Genomic DNA, 24,034 nt, shown 5'->3' with positions numbered 1-24,034 from the left:
GCAAAACAAGGGACCTAGGTGTCTGAGCTGAAGCAAGAGTACACAATTCAAAAATGACACTTTTAGGAGAAGAATTATATTAAAACTCAGAACAATAAACGCCAAACACGTGATTATCTAAATGCAGAGTTTTGTAGTGCAGCCAGTTGTCGCTGTGGTACTGCGCAAATGCAAGTCCTAATCCCACCGCTGATCACCAATGTTAGAAATGGGATCTCTGGTTGGCTAAGGCTTGCACCAAAGCCAGGCAGAGACCACTACTCTAGTCAGGGCAAGGAAGTTACACGCCACAGATAACCCCTGCTCACCCCCTTGGTAGCTTGGCACGAGCAGTCAGGCTTATCCCGGAGGCAATGTGTAAAGCGTTTGCGCGCGCACAAAGCATCAACACCCCAGGCACACCACAAAAGGAACTCCACACAGGGTTATATATAAAAATAGCCTTTGTATTATAATAAACACATTAGATCATAATCACATAATATACAGTGTGCCAACTGGCACTGGGCAGTATCTACAGGGGATTATATACACCTGACACGGGCAATTGGGCCACTGCCAGAACAATCACAAATCACGAAATGTAAATGTAGAACAGGTAATAAATGTAGAGAACAACCAGTAACAACTGTTGAAATACTGAACGAAGGCCTAGATCCTGCAACGTAAATCACACTGTGCAATAATCCTCACATTAGGCCTAAAACATATTCTGCATAAACCTCAGGGGCATAAATAAATTATGCATCAACACCATAGCATCACATTAGGCATCACAAGCGTAAACACCCTAGGCAACAGATTGAAATTGTGTGCCCCAATCGGGGGCACAACACACTGAACCGGGCCCCAGGCCAACTGGCCTCTCACAGGGGCTCAAATGCCCGATGTCCAGAATGTCCAGGCTGGCTGTGCACGCAGCAAAAGCAGCAAAGCAAAAGATCAAGCCTAAACTTGGCAGCTGCCCACTACTTGCTGGGCATCTGTGAAATCACGAAGATGGCCACTGACACCCTCTGTCCCCCACTGGGACTCTAACAAAATGAATGTGCCCCCAAACGTTGCAGCTGCCTGCGCTCTCACAGGGCAGCTGAAAGTAGCAATTCAACCTCGGGCACCACTTTGCCCCTGAGCCCTCACTGGGGACCTACAAATAAATTATGGGCACCATTGTAGCTGCCCGCTGCCAGGTGGGGCAGCTGTTGAAAATGGCACTGGCCCCCACAGGTTGTCAGAGCCAATCTCGGGGACTCTAAAGTAAAAGTATCCCCCAGGCTGCAGTTGCCCGCTACGGCGGCGCAACTCAAGACCAGCAAAGTACTGACACATTGGAGTCCCCTCCAGGACTCAGAAATAACCAAAGGAACTGCCAAGACATTGCAGCCGCCCGCAACTGTGGCGCCGCTGTGAAGCCCCCAAGCACGCTGGCACCCCTGTGCCCTGAGAAGCCCACCTCCTCTGGGAACAATGATCACTGCACAATGGAGGGGGCAAGCACCAAAAATATGCCTCGAATCACCCCCTGACAATGGGACTACAGCCCCACTCACCGGGACTGTCTCGAGTGTTCCTGTACCGGGGCCGTCTCTTCAGGCGGTCTCCTTCGGTTCACCGAGCGAAGTTTCCGTGGCAGGATTGGCAGCATAGTCAGCATACAGGGCTCTCTCCGTGGTCACAGGAGCCCCGCCTCGGGACAGGCTGCTTCCCGACTGCAGCCCGTATGTCTGTTCACCCGGGCCCCCTCCTGGGACCCGGGACTTTCTCCTTTCTGCTGCGGGAGGCGGGGTGGGCTCCCGTTCTCCTCCGATGTGGCGATGGGGCCCTTTCTGCTGCGGTAGTAGGGGTGGGCTCCCGTTCTCCTCTGATGCGGCGATGCGGCACTTCACCACGCATGGCTCCAACTTCCTCACAGGAGCCCCGCCTGGATCCTTCTTTGGTCGCAAGTGCGGGTTGGGCTCCCGCCTGTCCTCAGCAGTGACCCGGGTCTCCCCCAGCTCACGGGAGGCCCGGCTATTTCCGAGGGGATGTTACCAAGCCCTGCCCACAACCTGGGCTTCCCTGACTACTTCCGGGTCGCCCCGGGAAGCGCGGCGGCTCTCAGGGCTTTCGGCGATTCCTTCTCCTGGCACCAGTACGGGGTAGGCTCCCGTTAGTCAAATAGTCAGTAGCGGGGTGGGCTCCCGCCAAAAGCACACAAACACAACAAGGCAGATATGCGAAGTGGGCACCCGCACCGAAAATAAGTCGAATTGCGGGGGAATCTCCACGCCGGGGATTCCCTTTACAAAGATGATTGCAGCTTTGTGCTGCTGCCAAAATCAAAGCGCTGCTCCTCGTGGGCGTAAAAAGAGCGCGCTCACCAGGAAATAAAGATATAGCGCTTCCCAGGCACTTGAAATCACAAAATCCAGGAAAAAGAATGGAGCGCTCTGACCAGCAGCAAAGAGCAAAGCGCTCTTTCAAAGTAAGGCAAAGTTCAGGGGGCACAAGGCTGGGCTCAGGCAGGCCAGCACACAGGGCCCTCCAGCAGGGAGGCAGTCCCTTGCGGCGGTTCTTCCTGGAGCCCAGCAGCAGCAGCCCCCAGCGTCAGGACCAGCACAGCAGAGCACAAAATTCATGGGGTCACAGCCCTTTCTTTTATACTAATTTTTCCTTTGTTCACCCAGCACAGGGCTGGGGGAAAACCAGATGCAACTGGTTTGGGGAGCTTTGGAGCACTTTGTTGTGCTCAGCTCCTCTCGCCATTGTATGGTGGGGGCTAGGTGCTCAGATGCACCACAGGGGGTGGAGCCAGCATTGTGGAGGGAAGGCACAGTCCTATTCAGGTCCCAGGTGCAACTCCTCCCTCCCATCTACATGCAGATCTCTCCATTCACCACCGGGCAGACTCACCCTGGCTCCTGGAATTCCCCATCCCTCTCAGCTCCTGTCAATCACAAGCCAGACATGCACTCCACATTAGGCAGGCAGGTACACCGCAAACAGATATGCCAACTTCTAAAAGTGGCACTTCTCCACCAGTCACACTAAATCTGCGCACACCATTGCGCAGCATTTATTCTCACGAGGTCGCACATACTAAACTCGACCCTGCACTCCTCTCACATCATGAACTACCATGGACACACATATCCCCATGCATTCCTATGGGAGGGCAGGCCAGTCTCACTAAAGGTAACACAGAGAGCACGCACTTTACACTGGGACACAGTGCTAAAGTGTGCCCAGAGGCCTAAAACCATTAACACTACCTAGGGAAAAAGGCTAGGATAAATGCAAAAAGTTTAGGGGTGAACCTGCCAAAAGGGCCAAGTCCAACAACGACCCGCACTAGATAGGCCATGTAGGATCATTACTTCCAGACAGGGCACACTCATTTTTAGTTAGGCTAGTGCACCCTCAGAATACAATCCATTACTAAGGACAGTACCATACCTATTTTAATTCACAACACTCACTCACTACCTTGTCCACATACCCTCACACACCCAACGGCTTCATCTAAAAAGATCTGCCGCAAAAAGCCCCTTTGCGGTTGCCTGTCGGGCATTGCAGCGCCGGCCCGACGAGGAGCAAAGCGCCCTATGATGAAGCATGACATACATCCTCTGATGTGTGTGAGAGCAATCTGTAAGAGACCTGAAGTCTCCTCGACACTCCTTCACTTTAGGAACTGCACATTCCTTCATTTTCTGCATAATTTAGTTGGAAGTACATGTGCAAGTCTTGGGTAAAAAGCTTCCGGTTCCACTTTTTGAGAAAAAAACTATGAGCGGATTCACTTTGATATGCACTGTCCTCCACTTCCCATGATAGTTAGCTTCTAATCTTGTATATGCATGGGGCATATGTGGCCGTTTTTTTATTGTGTAGGGGAAGAGTTGTAAATCGGCCAGGTCCCCTTCAAAGAAAGAAGAAAATAACGAAATTACAGCCTCCTTGTGTGTGTTTAAGGAACTGGGAAAGAAGTAACACGGTTTTGTAGCTCTACGTGAAAACAATGCATTAGTGTCTACATTAATGGCGGCAATTGGGTGTGGTATATTATTTAACCAGCAGTACTGTCGTAGCCATGAAGAATGCTTTAAAGACAAAATCACAGGGTCTCTGCTCCACTTCAAAGCCTAACTGAGGTTCACCAAGAGGTCGTCATGGAACTACGCCTCTGTCCGTGTATATTTACAACACAATGGTAATTGTTTTCTTCTGCTTCTTTTTGTGCTAATTGTATATATAATTCCAAACATGAGAAGTACATAACTCTTGGTTTAGTGTTCTTTTTTAAAATAATTTTTCAATTTTACTATGATAGATTGAGACCAGAAGAAAGTGCAAATCCATACATTTCCAAATACAACTTTGGTTGATGGAGTGTTTATTTTTAGGAAAAATAAAAAGCATGGCGACTTTTGTTACTCACTGTCGGATGAATATATAGATGAACTCTGAAGTTGTTTTTAGGTATTTTCAGAGATGCAGTCGAAAATCTAAAACACCCCTCACTTTGAAATGACTAATGACACTGTCTGAGCAAACCAAGTAGACCTGACCCTTCCATGAAGAGTTCTCTTCACCATTGCATCCACTCAGGAATTTATTCATCCTCTGTTAGAAATGGGGGTCTCTAGTTGGCAATGGCTGGCCACTGTCCAAGTAGGGACCCTTCTTCCTAAGTCAGAGTAAGCAGCCTACACCCTTTGATAACCCCTGCTCAACCCTGTGGTAACGTAGCACGAGCAGCTAGGCTTATCTCAGAGGCAGTGTGTGAAGCATTTATGACCATACACAGTAATACAATGAGGAACACTACAAATGGACACTACTCAAGTAGTTATAAAAAATAGGTATATTTATATAGACTTAATCACAAGACCAATAACAGTAAAAATCCACAATACTAGAAAAATAGGGTTACTTTAAAAATGCTGCAAAAATAGTTCAAGGTGCACAAAATGATGTTCCGTTCAATGCAGTGGTCTCTGTGATCCTTTTACTCACAAGGTATCTGGATTCTGTAGCAAAGCAACAAAAATGTCGCTAAGGAGTTGTAGCGATAAATTTCCTGATGCGATGCGGGGAAAATGGCGAACGCTCGGCGTCCACGCTGCGATGAGCTTGGTGCGATGATTCAGGGTTAGCGAGCGCTTTGGGGCACGCTAACAAACAATGCGACAATCCTTGGATTTAGCGAGCCGTCAGGCGATTCAATAACTTGGGTTAGTGGGCGTTTTCAGACCCGCTGACAGGCTCTGCGACGATCTTCGGGATAGCGGGCGTTTTTAGGCCCGCTGACGGGTGGTGCGATAATCTTCGGGATAGCGGGCGTTTTCAGGCCCGCTGACGGGTGATGCGATAATCTTCGGGGTTAGCGAGCGCTCGGCGGCAGCAGAGCGACGATTTTTCTCACGCTCACCAGCTGCAGCGGCTCGCTAACGGTGGTTAGCGATGATTTTCAGCATTCTTTTCTCAGCAGTAGAACTAGAGGCCCTGGAACTCACAGGAGCCTCACCTGCAGATAGAAATCCTCGCTGGGAGAAACAGGAGGATGGAGGTGGAGTCTGATGTGCCTGAGACTCCTGCAGGAGGCTAGCTCTCGTCTAGCCCTTGGGTGATTGCTATAGCCACAAAATAAAAGTTCCTTCAAAGTCCTTTTACTCTTCTTCCAAGTCCAGTAGTAACCACTGCAGGCCAGTCCAAGAAACAGCACACAAGCACAAGGACAGTCCTTCTCCTGCAGACTCCTGTAGTTACACGGACAGATGTTCTTCTTGTTGTCCAGGAGCAATACCAATTGTAGGGGTTTGGGCACAAATATTTATAACCCCAAAGTCTTTGTTCTTAGGGGTCACAAGTCTCTGAACCCAGCCAGAACCAGTTCTGCCCCGCCCTGGAGCACTTTGTTTACCAGGCTGCATCCTTCCTTTCAGAAAGAGGGGTTCTGCCTTCAGACGCACAGTGGGAGGTGGAGCCAGAATTCACCTTGCCAGGCACAGCCCTATTCAAGTGTAGGAGCTACCCCTCCCCTCACTCCAAGGTAGATCTCTCTATTCAACCCAGGTCTGACTCAGCCTGCCCTGTCCCTCCAAAACCAGACAGCCAATACACATAATAGCAGAGCAAACTGGAAGGCTTAGGCAAGAAAGTACCTATACTCTAAAAGTGGTAGTTTCAAACACAGAATATAAAAATAACCTTCACTTAAAGATGTATTTAAATATTCTGAGCTCAGGCATACTAAATTCGTTTTTCTACCATGTTCTGTGGGTCAGTTAGGACTATAGAATGTAATAGCCCAGACCTCCCATTCTGGCCTATGGAGAACAGGTGGCCTTACAGTAGTGAAAAACGAAATTGGGTGTAATTCACTACTAGGACATGCTACACACATCAGGGCATGTCCTACCTTACACATGCAATGCACCGTATCATAAGGGGGGCTTACAGGATGCCAAGGGAAGGTTTAGGGGCTGGGAAGTGGGTGCACTTCACAGCCAAGATGGCAGTTCTGGACTGCACGCAGACACTGCAGTGGCAGGTCTGAGACACACTTTACAAGCTGCTTCTGTGGATGGCACAAACCAGTGCTGCAGGCCCACCAGCAGCATTCGGTTTACCAGCCCTGGGCACACACGGGCCACGCTACTAGGGACTGACAGGTAATCCAAATAAGCCAATCATGGATGTACCAATTAACATGTCATCTTTACAAAGGGAGCATTCGCCCTGTGGCACTGAATGGCAGTGGCACAGCGCCCAGAGCATCTATAACCAGCAAAAACAGAGGAGTCACAGCGAAAAATGGAAGGGAGACTCACGCCAATGGTGCCAGGTCTAACATCCTCCCACCCCCATCCTCCCTTTCACCTTTTCATCCTTTCATCCATCCTTTCATTACTCAAAATGTCCATTGAAATTCCATTAATCCATCTGTTCATTCATTCATCAATCCAACCTCCACTGCACCTTTCCATGTATCCATCCATCCATCCATCCAATAACCATCCCCTTCACACTTAGGTCGATCCATCATTTCAGTCTTCCATACAATCATGCTTTCACACTTTTGTCTATCTTTACATTCATCTATCCCTCATCAACACACGTAAATAAAAGGCATTGTCATTTAAAATACCAATAGCTCAAACTCTCGCAAATGTGAGACCTATTGCATTGCAAATCCTTGTTACTTGTGAGGAGCTCTGCTTTCAGAAGAGCTCACTCTCAGTTGGAGAAAGAATGGCAAGCCCGAGGTGAAACCCTCTTCTACCGCAGTTTCCTCCAAGTCCTTTCGATTTCCGACTTGCTCTGCATTCCAAAACTGTTTTATCTAAAAAAATGTGCGACATTCACTGAAACAAACCTGGAAAAAAAGAAAAGTGATACAAAAAACAAAATATGACAGTATTAACTCTGATGTCCTACAGAACCTTTAAGGTTGAACTAAAAGAGCGTCTTCAAACATGCTTTCCGGAAGGGAAGAGACGCCCTTTCTTCAAGGGGCGTTTTCCTCTTAAGAGAAAATGAAATTGAAGACGGGACACGAGTGGTTCCGTCTAACGAGACGGCTCGCTAGATAAGAGTAATGAGTAGAGTAAGGAAGAAGCACTCGGTGTAAGACAATTACTGGTAAGCAAGTTTAACATTTTGTCTGTCGGACATAGATGTGCTGATTCAAAAATCAAGCTAATCAATAAACAGCCTTCCATTCGTTTGAAAACTAATTGTAACATGGAGGAAAGTATGTCATTCATACATCTGTGTCCTTCATTACCAACACAGTGGTGGCTACTATGTCTCAAAACCCCGATGGTTGCTGCACCAAGTTCTTTTCTATATGCATGTCATTCAGAGTCCGCAATTACACAATAATATTCATGAATTGAATTGTCTTATTACAATAAGGACTTCCGACTCGCCATTCTGGATTTGGGGAAAGAAATATCAAATTCAGCCTACTCTACTTACAACATTATCGCGTGTGAAAGGTATCTCCAGCTTGACTTCTGCATGTGAATAGTTTTCACAATTTGCACAATATAGAAACTCAGGGGCATATTATCAACCCAGGCGATAAAATTATCGCCGCTTTAGCGACAGAAAACTGCCGCTAAAACGGCGATAATGGGCTTGATAATATGCTCTATGGAATTCCAATTGAAGACCATGTTAGATGTCCTTCACATTTAACATGGGCTTCAATTGGAATAATTTTATCGCCTGGCTTGATAATATGCCCCAAACATCCTAAACAACATACACAATTTAATAAGTGGTACATATGTATGACTACAATATATGCGTGCAACCGTGCAGAGCACATTTAGGGGGATATTCACAAGGAAGGGTCGGAGAGAGGCGTTAGCCTTCTTGGCTTAATGTCTCTCTCCGCCACTTCGGAAACGCAAGGCTGCACCATAATCACAAGGATATGGTGCAGCCTTGCGTTTCCCCCTGAGATGGCGCTAAGTTTCACAACTTTGCGCCAACGCAGGCAACCTTGCATCAGAGTGCAAGGGTGTCTGTGTGCAGGGGAGGATTGTTTACATTTAGGAAGGTGTTCCTTCCTGCACATAAACAATCCGAAATGGAATTCTCTCACTTTCATGTGCGCTGCTATGCAGCACATGTGAAAGAAAAAAAATGGCATTTAAAAAAAGGTTTGTTTATGTACAGGGAGACCTTCATGTACATACACAAACAATGGCAATTTGCTTTTTCCATGTGCGCTGCACACATGGAAAAAGCAAAAACGAGGAGAAATAAAGCATTTCTCCTCGTTTCGCCTGTTTAAGACCAGGATTTTCCTGGTCTTAGTTTTGGCGCTGCCTCCTATTTACGCGGCCCTTGTGAATAGGGGACAGCGTCAAAATCAATGGATGTTGCAGTGGAACGCCCACCACAACACCCATTACCCTCCCCTTTCAAGCTAAATACAGCGTGAAAGGGTGCCTTATTCACAAGGCAGCGTTAAGCCACGTTAAGTGGCTTAACACTGCCTTGCGAATAAGGCAAGGCCAGTATCGCCGGCGTTGTGTGGCGATAGGGGCTTCTGAATATGCCCCACAGAAACAAAGCAACGGAGTGATGTGCGAGTGCAAATGTTTACAGAAGAGAAAGGGCTCAACACAAAGAGGAAGCAAGAGAGGAGAAAGGAGTCAATGAGATGCTAGACAGAGAACAGCGAGGGGTATAAAGAAGACGAATTGAGGTCAGGCAGGCATGAAAATAGCAAAGACCATAAAGAAGGATTTATATGCAAATACGCATATTTTTGCTGTTTTCTCGGGACTTATTCATCACAAAAAGGCATTTATTTGCCAAACAATTGTGCATCCCTCATTAAGCTTGACAAATAACTATACAAAAAACCAGCACACATAGCAGTAGTCCTATGAAGGGGCTAAAGATGTATTTCTTATGGAAGGTGACAAATATTCAAAGCAGTATGTCTCAATGGCTGCACCTGGTGCAGGGTTCCAGGAGTACTAATGGAAATGAATAGTGACATTTCCCTGGTGCGGAATTGTACAGGGTGTACATCTCCACCAGGGGGTGGGGGGGAATGGTGTCTATGTGCACTCACACATTTCTTTTCTTTTTTTTGTCCACATGGTGAGATTTCTTCCCTTGGATCCACTCAAAATCTAGAAGTACTCCTTTCTTTTTCCTCCTTGAAAAATCTGGCACTCCAGCACTTTGCTGGAGTACAATTCTTACCTATATTACATAGGGAAAACATTGGTTTTCAATTTGTGCATGACTACAAGCTCATGAATTTGAAGGAATTCAAAAACTTTCTGGGTTAATCACTGGAGATTTCTCTTCATTAGTCATGGAGAAATCTGCAGTAGTAAAACCATTTACCAGTCAGTAAATCCATCTGTGAATTCCTTACATGGCGAAATTATGTCATCTTCAACAGTTGCGTATGTTTGCAGCCAAACATGTTTTGCTGATCTGGTGTATTGCAGCATTCTTCTAAAACGCCAGTTAATGGAAAAGTGGTCACTTGTTAAATGGTCTTATTTGTTTGTTTCAAGGGCCACAATGGGAATCAGATGAGCATATAAAATGTAAGGTCTGTTAATGAATAAAAACAAGTACACTGAAACTGCAAAGCAATGTAGTACTACATCACTTAGATGCATTTTGGGCCATCTTGTTGTCTTATTATTAGATATAGAATAAATCGAAAGCTGCATACCTGCCATGTATGTTGTTGAGGTCTTGAGAAGTGGTGCTCCGGAAATAGTGCAATAATTAATGGTGGTTTGTGTATGTTTATTATTACACTGCTATATAACGTAAGGTACGAGAAGCTTCTTTGCCTGCACCAATATGACATCGATGTTTCTGTGCTTGAATTTCATGTAGGGTGCACTTTCCCTGTTTGCTCTGAGGTGCACAGTTAACTAGATGCACTTGTGCAGTCTGGGTCTGTGCACATGATTACCCTAAAAGTGCACTGTCCTCAACACAGGTGCAAACTCCGACAGTTTGCGCCTACGTTGAGGGGAGTGCATTAGTGAAAACCAGAGAAGCAGTTTGAAAATGCATGTCAAACTTTCACCGGAGGTGGACCAACCTTAACTTGAATAGGGAGAGAGGCATCCCGTGCAGATGGGTGCTGTACTTTACTGGAAGGAACTGCCAGTAGGGGATACCCAAGTGGTACTTCTGTCCCCGCCTCAAGAGAGTACCCACGGGGGAGGCACTGACTGTGCCACCTCTATGTGGTGTACAGTAAATGCCCCTTCTGTATCCACATCTGTAAGACGGTGCAAGTGCAAATGCAATGTTCTTCCTCATTTACATAAGGACAAAACCCCCTTCAAGGGAGGGAATGTGCAATTGTTATCACACCAGAACAAACTTTGTGTATCATGGAAGGGGAATGCCGACCTATCGATAATAACAAAGAACCACAGAGGTTTTAGAAGCAGGTTAAATGTCCATTGCACTCCTGGGGCAATATACAGCTCCCTGGGGGTACAACAGGCATTGGCGCAAGTTTTGCATGATTTTCAGACATTTCACCATAGGACAAACGCAGACACACTAATGACGTCAGTGTTTTCCCAGTGGTGATAGCTGGTGCCCTGAATCACAGCCTACCTGAATCCCGCACGACCAGGGAGAGACTTTGCTTCGCACTTCACCGGAGGTCGGGACTGCGAGGACCAGCCTGCACAGCGCACTCATCACCATCGGCGCAGCTGGGTCCTCTTCCCGCCCACTCCCTGCAACAACGCGGTAACGACTCGCGGCCCCCGCTTCGCGGGAGCCGCTCGTGGATATAAATTGCCATTTCTGACTCTGAAGACTGGTGCTCGTGGATATAAATTGCCATTTCTGACTCTGAAGACTGGTGCACTGAATCACAGCCTACCAGAATCTCGCACAGCCAGGGAGAGACTTTGCTTCGCACTTCACCGGAGGTCGGGACTGCGAGGACCAGCCTGCACAGCGCACTCATCACCATCGGCGCAGCTGGGGCCTCTTCCTGCCCACTCCCTGCAACAACGCGGTAAAGACTCGCGGCCCCCGCTTCGCGGGGTCTGCTCGTGGATATAAATTGCCATTTCTGACTCTGAAGACTGGTGCCCTGAATCACAGCCTACCTGAATCTCGCACGACCAGGGAGAGACTTTGCTTCGCACTTCACCGGAGGTCGGGACTGCGAGGACCAGCCTGCACAGCGCACTCATCACCATCGGCGCAGCTGGGGCCTCTTCCCGCCTACTCCCCTTCACATCCGTATTTCAATAAAATTGGCCACACCCTGACGCGCTAGCGGAACGCGCGCGGGACCAAGCTCGGGGCAAAGACCGGGCTAAGAGCGGGCCGTTTGAGGCCGTTCGAGTACGGGCGAGGCCGGGCCCGGGCCCCTCCATCCGGACCACAGCCGTCCACCCAACAGTGTAGCTGAGACACGAACCATGACCACAAGGGAAACGTGGAGCAGATCTACACTAGCCGCTGGGACGGCAAAAGGTACTTTGGATACTTATTTCGCTGAAGCAGGCTCGCTTCTCATTGATGATATTACCATCTTAGAAAGGCGACTATCACAAGAAATTGACTGGGTCAGGAGATCGTCTTTAGGCCCCCTCGCACACGCCATTACACCAGAACATACTTCTGTTCGTATATCACCTGACATTGGGGGGACAAACGGCATGCCCGATCCACTCGATCTACACAGTCCTATAATATCTGTTACCGACTGTGATACCTCTGCCCACACAGAGCTCAGCATTTTACCTCTCCCTCCCATAAGGCCCCCTCTACCTCTAACCACTGCTAAGGTGATAGTTTCTAATACTGACACAACCAATGATAGAGTTTGCCAGATTGTGCATTCACCACAGGGGGAGAGGTTAAAAGAAAAAGGAGGGCCCAAACTACAGGGGGGCGCAAGTCGAAAACACCAAAGCACAATCCCAATAGTGAAGCCAACCATCAGGTCCCAGCAAGTAAGGGGCTGATCCCGCCTGCGAAAAAAAGGGCATTACCCTCCCTTACTCCGGCCCAGATGCCCCCCAGTTCTAATATTATAATGAGGGAAGTGGCTTTTACCCTCTCGGATATTCGCACTCTCCTGGGGGAAATATGCAATCCCTTAGCAGACCGCATAGCCAAGTTGGAAACATGCCTATCGAATATCCAAAAGGGAATTACACAATCAATAGAGACCAAGCATATATCTAGTGCATCCATCAGTGGAGGGTTGATCAATAGGGGCAGTGAGCTCACACCCGCATCCCTACCCAAGGAAGGGCTTCCCACACCTCAGTTCACTCAAACACAACAATCCCTGTTGACTACATTAGAAACTATTAGACCACCAATTCTACCATGTGTAAATGTAATCCCTCAAGAGGAGCTGGTTGCGCCCACAGTAGGGGTATATGGAAATGGCACAAAATATAAGACAGTCAATCTGCCACCGGAGGCCATTCCATACACAGTAATCTTAACAGGCATCCCCAAATTAAAAACATCCACTAGAGAACCTGTAGAAGCCTTAAAAAATAAGGTAATTCACTGGCTTTCTAACAACAGACCCCTCCCAGAAGGAAAACATAGCGAGGTTCTCATGGTGAGAAGACTCCCTTGGTTGGGCAACACTAGGAAATCCATCCAAGGTGATTGTGTGGTGATTAACTTCAGGGACCCCGCCACTGTCTCGTATATATGCAGCTGGCCCCATCACGCCCACGGGTCTGCTATTCAAACCCTCCCCCTATCATTTTTTTATCCCTCGGCAAGATACGAGCAGGAAGAGGAGGGATGGGAACTTGTGTCTAGGAGAGGAGCCAGACGGCTACCAGGCGAAAGGAAAGATTATCCCACTTCCAGAATTCCACCGTATGATTATTTTCCCACACATAATAGGTTTAGCTACCTTGACATGGTGGATTGACGGAGCGAGGCAGGGGTTGGGGAGGACCTGGCCTATAAAAGGCTCTCGGCACACAACGCATGACCAGTCACCCCCATACAGATAGACCATCGCGAGCAGAAACCAACACGTGGGGAAGTTTGTGCGGGGACTCCTAATTTTCCACCTGTTACATCTCCGGTGATGGCTGCCCAAGTTGGTTTGATTGACTACATCCCCCCCACGGAGACGCACCTAGATGTTGCTGTACCCTCCACTCCCAAAACAGAGAGGACTAACAAGCCCTCCCTTAAAATCCTTTCTTGGAATGTAGCGGGCTTGGCCAACAAACTGAATTGCCCGACTTGGAGTTCCTTTATTGAGGCCAAGGGCATATGTTTGTTTCAAGAAACATGGGCGAGGGAAGATCTCAACCGCACAGGCTTCGCTGCATTTTCTACACATGCAAAATGGGGGGGTAGAGGCCGCCCTTCGGGTGGCCTTGCAGTCTGGGTGGCCACTGATCTGGGATGTAGGGCCGCTGTCTTCCCATTGAACACGGAGGACATCTTGGCTATACTACTGGAATGGCCAAATTCCCACAACCTTATGGTGCTGAATGTCTATTCTAGGCCTGTTAACATTACACATGAGTCGCGCACTATTGAGGAGCTGGCATCTGTCCTAAACACAATTCCGGAGGGCACCCGTTATCTAATAGGTGGCGACTTGAATTGTCACTTCGAGCCGTTATTGGGCACAATGGACGATTTGGCTCAGGACGAGGATCTTGCCTGGTCTATACCACCGTCGCAAGCACCGGCCCCTAAAGTCTGGTCCCCTTTGGCTCTGCAAATTACATCCCTCACTCTGAAGCACGGTCTTCGGGCCTGCAACGGAAGGCTAAAATCTGATATTCCCCCAAGATGTACCTTCAATAGAGAGGGTAGAGAATCTAGACTAGATTATATCCTGGTCCCACTGCCTTCGTGGTCCCTTATTAGAGATTTCCGGGTAATCCCGAGAGAAGATAGCGACCACAATGCCTTGTAACTAGAATATGTCCATCCTGGTCTAGAGACTCGGGGGAAGAAGAGGGATGTATCTGAGGTGGGGTTATCCCTCTCGAACAACAGACGCAGAGTAAGGTGGGAGAAACTAGCAGCAAAACCAGGGATGATATCTAAGTTGTATGTCCACCTAATACCCATACTCGAAAAGGTCCAGGTCCTAAATGTGCAAGGTAGCACCCAGGGTGCATATAATCAATTGGGGCAAGTACATGCTGATTTTATTAAATCAGCATCTGATATCCTCACTATTACACCCAAAAGGGCCAATGGATCTGTTCCTGGTCCCCTCTGGTATAACACTGCCTGTCGGAAGGCTAAAACCGATCTTCTGACTTCAATTAAGGAGAGGAAGGGTAGTGCGGAAATTAGGATCAGGAGAACGGCCTATAAAACCCTAACCACTAATGCCAAAAGTGAATGGGAACACCAAAAATGGGAGAAACTTACTGTCGCCCTGGCATGCGGGGACTCGCGCAAATTCTGGCGTTGCGCGAATACAGGCTCTGAGGAGTTGGTCTCTGCTATAGAGCCCAATATTTCAGCTAAGGCTTGGCAGGATCATTTTCAGTCCCTCTATAAGTTACCTGATGGGGCCAGAATAAATTCCATCTAGACGGCTAATATTATTCCGAAGGGGTCGCCATTTACACTAAAGGAGGTCCGAACGGCTATTGTTGGGCCGGCATCAGGCAAGGCACCAGGTTTGGATGGCTTGCCTGGCGATTTATTTTAAAAAGAAGCAGACGTCTGGGCACCCTATTTTACGTTTCTATTCGACTCCATCCTGGGGGGCATGGAGCTGCCAGATACTTGGCTGGGCGCAGAGATTGTCCCAATATTCAAAAAGGGTTCGCCTCTGCTCCCAGCCAACTACAGACCTATTAGCCTCATTGACGTCCCCAAGAAGTTATTTGGCAGACTTATTCTTAACCGTCTACAAGACTGGATAGAGGAATGTGGAATTATGAGCACATACCAAGCTGGTTTCAGAAGAAGCATTTCTACTACTGACCAGATCTTCCGCTTACATCTTATATATTGGAAGACTGTGTTAATTGAGGACGGCAGCTTATATACGGTATTCGTGGATCTGCGTGCTGCATTCGATTTAATCCCAAGGGATAAACTGTGGGCTGTCCTAATGGACCTCAGGGTCCCAGCTGATATTCTATTAATTCTGAGAAGGTTGCACCAGGGGAATTTTGCCAGGGTTAGGTGTGGTAGAGGAGGAGCTCTCTCGGATGGTTTCCCCGTTGACAGGGGGGTCAGACAGGGTTGCGTGCTTACGCCGACTTTTTTCTGCCTCTTTGTCAACGAGGTGATTAACCATCTGAACGGGTTGAGTGATACCGATGCCCCCAGGCTGGATGGCAGCAGGGTGCCCGCTATTTTGTTTGCGGGCGATACCCTGCTGCTCTCCAAATCCCCCATGGGTATACAACGGGTCCTGGACGGATTTGCGAACTTTTGCGCGATACGTGGATTGTAGATTAATGCTTCTAAAACTAAGTACATGATCTTCAATCCACTCTACACGTGCAAACCCTGTCCTAGGGCCCTCCAGACTAGAGAGGGTTTATACATTTGAATACCTGGGGGTAACGATCAACCAGTCCATGACCTGGGACTCACATCTAACCAGGGCAAACCTTAAATTGACCCAGTTGATAGGTGGTATATCAAGGATGACGTGAGGATTGACCTATAGGCCATTTTCTCCCCGCCTCCAAATTTATAGAATTCAGGCAAAAGGGGCAGTGACCTACGGAGGCGAATTATGGGGGCATACCTCAACCCAAATACTGCAGGTCACGGAGAATAATTTCCTAAGGCAACTGACAGGTCTTCCGTCTAGTACCCCTCTTCTCCCACTCAGACTTGATTTAGGTCTCAGACCCATCACTGAGGAGTTGGGCCTTAAGCCCATAATCTACTGGCGAAAACTATGGTGCACACCGGAATCGTTAAACTATAGAGCTGAGCTCCAGGAGATCATGCGTCTTGCCAAACCTGCACAAATTTCTTGGCTTAGACACATTAAACAAACATGCGAGTCAATAGGCAGACCGGATTTGTGGTCTGATCCTGAAAATACATGTCTCAGAATCTCACGCAAATCCGTCTCCAAGGTCTATTATGAGCATCATTTAGGCGTTCTAATCAAGAGTGTACGGGAGAGGTCCCTATCGAAAAATGTTCTGGGGTTTAAAGACTTATACCTATTAGAGCTTGCATTTGATAATATAGCCCCTTCATTAACAAGGAAGCTTTATATGCAATGGCGGTATAACACCCTCCCCCTTAGAGCTCACACTGCTCACTGGACAAATTCCCAGCCTACATCACAATGTCCAGCCTGTGCTCATCCAAGCGAGACTGACTTGCATATTATATTTTTTTGTCCAGTTTATCGAAGAGCAAGGAATTTCTGGCTTGTTCCAATCCTCAAAAACCTGGGCTGTAGACGATATCTCCAGGCATTCAGGATTCTAAAAGAAGATTTGTCGGCTCCAACTGTATTTGCAGTCGCAACATTTTTAACAGCTATGTGGTTCAGCCGCAATCGATGTATTAAGTCAACACCAATTGAATGAACTTGTCTGTAAATTTAAGGCCATTTGTTTTATAATCAATTTGTTCTTAATTATGTGTGAATTATTATATTGTGTAATTCTTTTATGGTCCTAGTGACCGAAATAAAGATGATAAATGAAAAATGAAATGATTGCTGTTTTTCTTTCATAGGGGTGCCACCCAGTTGACCCATGCTTGGGGCTTTTTGTCAACTTCAACTGCAGCACTGTTTAATTTGGTGCTGCAGTTCAGGCAATGAAATGTCTTTCAACCAGAAAAAAGAGACGCACAGTCTACATACCATTCTCTGCACTCTTGTGTAAGGTTATATTACAGAAGAAGGCAAAGAAAGCTGTGAACCTGCTTCTGAAATACTGATAGCTCCAGTGCAAAAAGAATGCCGGCACTCTCTTCAGGAGGCGCTGTTATCCCTGTCATGTCCCATGAACAATATCTATCTTGACAACCCCTTTCTGATTTTGTATAATTGAAAACTGCCTTCAAATATGCATTAACGGAGTAGGTCTGTTGATCTAGGGGTTGAATTGCAGTTGCTTGAGAGTGAGAGCAGTATCACTATGGATTCTCAAAGTAAGTTTGGAGAGAGTTGAGACAGAGTTTGGTTTACATATATTGAAATAGTATAATGTTAATTTATGAAACAATTAAAGGATTATGTATCGCAGTCAGGGCCGGACTGGCCGAAGCAGGCACCGGGCATTTCCCTGGTGGGCCGCTAGAGTGGGGCCCGGTTTGGAGACCCCTGGCGGCCGTTTTTGTTACCGGGGGCCTTCAATATCGGACCCTGGTTACAAAATTGGCTAAAACCGGCCGTAGCAAACAGCTCGTGCGCACCCCCTCCCGCCGGGTGCTGGCCCTGATCGCAGTTCATTCTTTTGGTCTTAGTTTAATATCAATCTTTATATTTAAATGCATACTACTACCTTAAAAAAATGAATTTTAGAAATATCATCTATGCATTGTCTTCCTTCGGCAGCGTGGTTACCTCAGTTTGGTGCATGGTTGTCTTCTTCATCAGAGTTATCTTCGTATACAGCAATAGGTAGCCCATTTTTTGCAATAAGATTATGTAGCATGCACAATCAGCTTCTATTTTACAAACCATCTCAGGGGTGTTTTTCATGCTCTTCCAACCTTATGTATATATCTGAATCCTTCAACTACTGCTCTTCAACAAATGCTCCTTCAACTACTGATCTTGTTCTACAATATATATCTTCTTTTTAGCTGTAGTTGTGTAAAGATAAGCGGTAAGTATCCAAGGGTGTACAGAATATAAATTATCCCATATGTAGAGACCAAACTAATAATGTCATAATGTTTACCAATAATTGGCATTGCATACACTGTTAAATATGTATCAAATGAAATTTATTTAAGATATCTCCATCTCCAGAATCTCCTGTAGTCAAACAGTTGTGGATGAAACAGTGTCAGAATCATGTGTGTTTCCAGGGTTGTGTACCACAATATCTATTACAATGTTTTTAGCATTGCTTGCAACCTGCATATTATGTGAGTGTTGATGTTTCTGACTACAAGATAAAATCTCTGATAGTCAAGGTGGGCAGATGTGTTTATGCTTACCAGGCATACAGGTTATGACGTGGGAATGGAGCAATTCTTTAAAAATAAACTTTAGTGTTGATTTTTTCCTGTTAAGAATTGGAAACTGCTTTGTGTGATAAAGTGGATAATTAGTTAGGGTGGATGGTAGTCCACCTAAAGTAATAACGGCTCTATTCCTGTTCAACTGTCACTTACACCTGAGCTGAACCCTATGGCACAGAGCAGACAGGATTAACTTAAGAAAAAGTGTGAAGCGTTTTGAAGAAATTCATAAAAAAAGGATTATTTAACGAACAAAATAACACCAAAAATAACTAACATTCAATAAGCACCACCAGAGATATGACTTTTCAATGTTTTATATAAATATAGGGTGAAAAACTGTGAAGTGCCAATCGCAAAGGTATGGTCCTCAGCATGGCAGAATACAGGCAGGATTAAAAAAATTGAATCAGTAATAAAGGAGGGGGTCTCATTCAAGGAGGCAGGAAAAAGATTCAGAAAAGAAAAAGTCTGGAGTTTGCATCTAGAAAGCAGCTAATATCAATTAGATGCTGCTCGATGTCAGGCCTAGTGAAGCTTTCTACCTTCAGACGTAGACACATTTTGGAATGTCGATGTCGTCAGATGCCAGTTGGTATTGGTCCTGATGAAACAGATTTGCTGCTGCAAAGGAGAATAATTCGAGAGCTGTGTCGAAGTATGGCTCACCAGTAATGCACTTTCAGCAGATAAGCTGTCAGTTTGCCCCAGTCCCTCAATGGTTCTCTAGACAAAAAAGTTAGCAAAAAGCTTCCAAGCCCCAAGTTTTAGGGTTAGGCAAGAGGAGTACATTCTGACACCCTCAAATGAAGGGGTCCACACTCCTAGGAACAGTACTTGATTGTCAGGACTCAACCCAACAGAAGCCATCTACATGATACAGGGATAGTCCAGTTGAAACTGATAAACTGGGCTCTTCTAGGAAAGTTGGCTTATTGCAGCTTTTGTGTCCCTGTAACTTAACAGGAGGTCAGCCAACTGACCTTTGGAGTCTGCTTCTTTGTCAGGTGCGATTACGTCCTCTCAAGATCTTACTAGCGGGTGCAATCCTTCTTCTGTCTTCTACAGGGCCAGTAGTGTTCAGGGGAGGGTGCCCAGGAGTGCCATATTTATTCCTTGTGTTAGCCTATGGGAGGTGTCCATTTTGGATACAATAATGAATTTTGCGATAAGAAACTAGCGCCAAATGCTGGGAGTAAGTTGGGGTAAATCCTTCACCGACTGAACATTAAGCCAGCTGGAGTTGCTACTAGCGTTTGCTATTCATGTTCTGTTGCATTTAGCCCTATTTGGTAGTGTGAATACACCCTTACATCCATTTTGGATGTGAGGGGACATTTTGTTCACTAAAAAATAGTGCTAAATGCTGACTTACTCTTTTAGTGTAGTGCTGCTGAATCTCACAAACTTTTAAGGTAATTTTGCATGATTATGCTACACGGAATTACACGTATTATACCCTCCCCTAGTGTTAGCTACATCTGCCTGTGACAGGGTAGGCCTCCATGAAGTTAATTAAGTTTCTGGGGACTGCCCAGATGGTCATCCTGTCAGAGGAAAATAACACCTTCTCAAGCCCAAACCCTTCATCTGAGCTCTGAGAGCAAGGTCACACCTCATTAAGGAGCTATTCAGCTTCTGGGTGACAGTTGTAAGCACATGCAAATGGACATCTAGAGGTGTTAGGTAGACAAAGGTGAATTTTTAAATATATCTTTTGTAAACTATTTAGCCACATATATATTTACCAATGAAATTGGCTTTCAATGAATATTTTAAAAAGTCAAAGAATTAACTTTTTATTTCGTTCCTGGGTGTGGAAAACATAATTTAATTTTAATATTATTCTCCAGTACTTTCCAATGAAATGTAACCCTGCAACAGTGAACCTAAGTTTTTACATGCCCTATTTAAATACCATGGACCTTGCCTTATTGGCCATTGTGGCATACTTAGGAGTGGCATTAATATTTAAGATGATTGTTTAGGTATTTGACAGGCCAAATTTGCACTTTTGAAACTGTTACAGTACTCTACCTGCAATCATGTTTTGTAATGTCCCTCTAATGGTGGCACAATGTGTGCCGTAGTCCACTAATTACATTTAACTTAAAGACCCTGGGCACACTTTGTAACATACACTAGGGACTTACAGGTAAGTTACATATGTCAATTAGGAGTATGACCAATTTGACATGTATTAGAAGTCAGAGCATTTGCACTGGGGCCTGGTTAACAATCAAAAACCCAGCAACATCAGTCCTAAAAAATGGAGATCATGCAAAAAGATGCATTTTCCTACTCTATGTGGGGATTGATTTTCGTTAACATGCACTGAGTAACTGTTCAAAAGATTTAGATTAAACGCTCTGTGAAACACTACCTGCTGTAGCTACTATTGATTCACAACTTCCCAACACCAGTAGGAAAAGTAAGGAAAATAGTTGTTCATGTGTGGGTATATCATGGCTCCTATATAGATCTCAACATAGAAGTGGGTATAAATTGTGCATCAGATCACGTATCATTTGGCTACACATCCTATGGTGTAAAAGTGATCGTCCTTTCTGTGGTCAAAAATGGTAATTTTGGCCCTGAAAATCCTTTCATGTCTCCTCCTTCTTCTGTTCTGGGAAGCCAAAATCCTCATCCTCTTTGTGATTGCATATGGTTTAGCCATTTTACAAAATTAGAATTGTTTGATAGCCCCCCCATTTATACCTTGCACCTAGTTACCAGCTGCTTACAGTCAGGGCCTGATTATGGATGGGTCTTATTGTCCAAACCCTGCCTAGTTCGCTGTTTAAGCAGGGGTCAGGATTATTATTTTAAAAAATCGATAATTATCAAGTGGCATTAAAAACCTCAACCTCCATTAAATTGTGGCAGGTCAAACCTGCTGAAATTTAACAGGGGAAACGCATAAAGTATTTACTGTATCATGCCTATTTTTTGTGTGTTAAATGCTAACATCTGCATGCTATTCCACTCAAACTCGTAATAGGTGCTATTTACCTCATCTGGTAAATAACATGCCCCATAGTATTTTTATTTATCACATGCTATAAACAGTATCTATGCTTGAAATCAGGCGCTAAGTTGTAACTTGCAAATGTAAAAACAGCATTCTGCAACTATTCACAATTATAGAATAGATGACATAATGAAACACTGAATCGCTATTAGGCAATCACTAATCGTGATTCTGTGTTTTTTACAGATTCACTGTTGTTTTGTTCCCTATGCTAAAATAGTGAATTGTAGAAAAAAGACCCTTAATACATACCATCCAGCTAATTTTGCATCATCCAATCCTTCTCTGTATGGTTAACGAATTGCTAATGCTTTGTACATTGAGGCCACCATTTCCAAATTTGAACTTATGTATTGTGAAATAACACTCTAGTTCTCTGTCTTTCTTGTCTGATCTGGCTACCCAGAATAATCCTTTTAAAGTACTCGAAAGATTTCAGGCGCATTTCATGAGAAATGAAACACTAAAATAAGGGACCTAAAGCTGTCTTTGCTGAGGGAAGGTTTGGTGGCAAATATGGTGCTAGGGATGGCTGATAAATGCCCAATCTAAGCTAGAGTAGAAACATGTGTTTCCTGTTCCACACTGTCAAAAAATGTATCTACTTCACTGTTTCGGAGAATTAGGTGGGCAGATTGTTTGACAAATATGTCATACATGTGACTACTATCTTTAGCAGCTTACTACAATATATTATTGTAATTTCGAGGAAGATGTCTCTTGCAATTAGACAGCCATTGTATGAGGGCCAATACATACGATGTAGACTTTTAGTGGTCACATTTTCTGGTTTTCGCAAGTAAAATGGGTATTATTCGTTTGTGTGTGCTCCGATGCTGCGACAATAAAGTCCTGTAGCCTGTCTAGCTGTCACCAGAAATGTAATTGTAATTAAGTATATTCAGAAGAATAGCACAGACCTATTCTATCTCTATGCAACTGTGTTCAAGGATTGGGTTTATGCCAGTTGCAATTCCCATACACATTTCTAGTATGATCCACATAGACCTATATAATGTATTCTCAGCCATCCCTGATTCATTTACTCCACAATTAAAACAAATGTGGGTGTTTTATGAAATGATGAAGCAACTCATTCAACCTGTATGGGCTCTTGCTGCTATAGGGCATGATCAGTATGTTAGATGGAACTTCCAAGTCCTTGATGAGTGCTCTATATGTAGCCTCGATAAAAGTTGTATTTTTATTTTGGTTTAGGTTTGGAACTATTGCAGTTCTGCAAATTATAGAATATTTGACATATTCGCTTTTACTTTTTTAACTGCTGTATTCTTGCCTACTGCAAAGTGCACCCCAATTCTTTCAGGTGCAACCAAGAAATTGAGGGGCATATATTTATCAGAGGCTTGCGTCATGTTTGCACCATGCAAAGTGGTACATGTGTAACACAAGCCTCTACGTAAGATTTATGAAGCCACACCAAACCACCTTGCGTGGCTTTAAATGGCTTCATAAATCTGGGGTAAGGGAATGCAGTACAAATTGTTGCATCTCCTTATTCTGTGCAAGAGAGGCGTTCCATGGGATTTGTGGTGGGCGTTCCCATGCAACTCCCAAGGTTTTTGACACATTCCCAGAAGGACTTGTAAACCTGGGAATGTGTCAAAATCTCCCACCTCGTAACTAGGAGAAATATGTATTTTTCTCATCTTTTTTCTCTCTTTCTATATGAGCTGCAACTTGCAGCACACAGAAAAAGCAAAAAGCCTCTCAGGAAAACAATCCTGCCCACAACACAGACACCCGAGCACCAGGGTGCAACGGTGCCTGCTTTGGTGTTTTGCTGCCAAAATGGCGTCAGCGCTGGGGGAACATGGGAACAGTCCAGCCTGAACTGCCACGCCAGGTCTTCCATGGACCGCAAACAAGCATCCTGGGACCGGTTTCGGGGATGGGTCTGAGCTGGGGTGGCGAAGAGTGCAAGAGAACGATGACATGGGTCCCTTGCTCACTTTGCCACTGGATAAGCTAGCCTGGCTGATGATGCTTGGAAAGTAAGACTAAGAGTAACCGGAATAACTGATAAATAATTGCAATCTACAGTGCAAAACAACATAATTGTGCAATTGAAATCTCTGCAAAGAAATAAACAATTTTAATTTAAACAAGAAAAGAAATGAATTCCCATTACACCACTCACTTTCCGAAAGACATTTCCATCATCTAAGAGGTTAAGCAAATGGTAACTGTGCAAACAACAAAGGAAATGAAACACTATCAAATGAAAGGATCATTCATGCAATAATCCTGAATTAGAAAATGATAGAGAAGTGGTATAGTTTTATGACTCAAAGTCTGCTAAAAAAAAGAATGTAG

Source organism: Triturus cristatus, chromosome 8 (assembly GCF_964204655.1).
Source record: "Triturus cristatus chromosome 8, aTriCri1.1, whole genome shotgun sequence".
NCBI classification, from domain to species: Eukaryota; Metazoa; Chordata; class Amphibia; order Caudata; family Salamandridae; genus Triturus; species Triturus cristatus.
The sequence above is the reverse complement of the archived record's forward strand: the minus strand, read 5'-3'. Positions refer to the sequence as shown.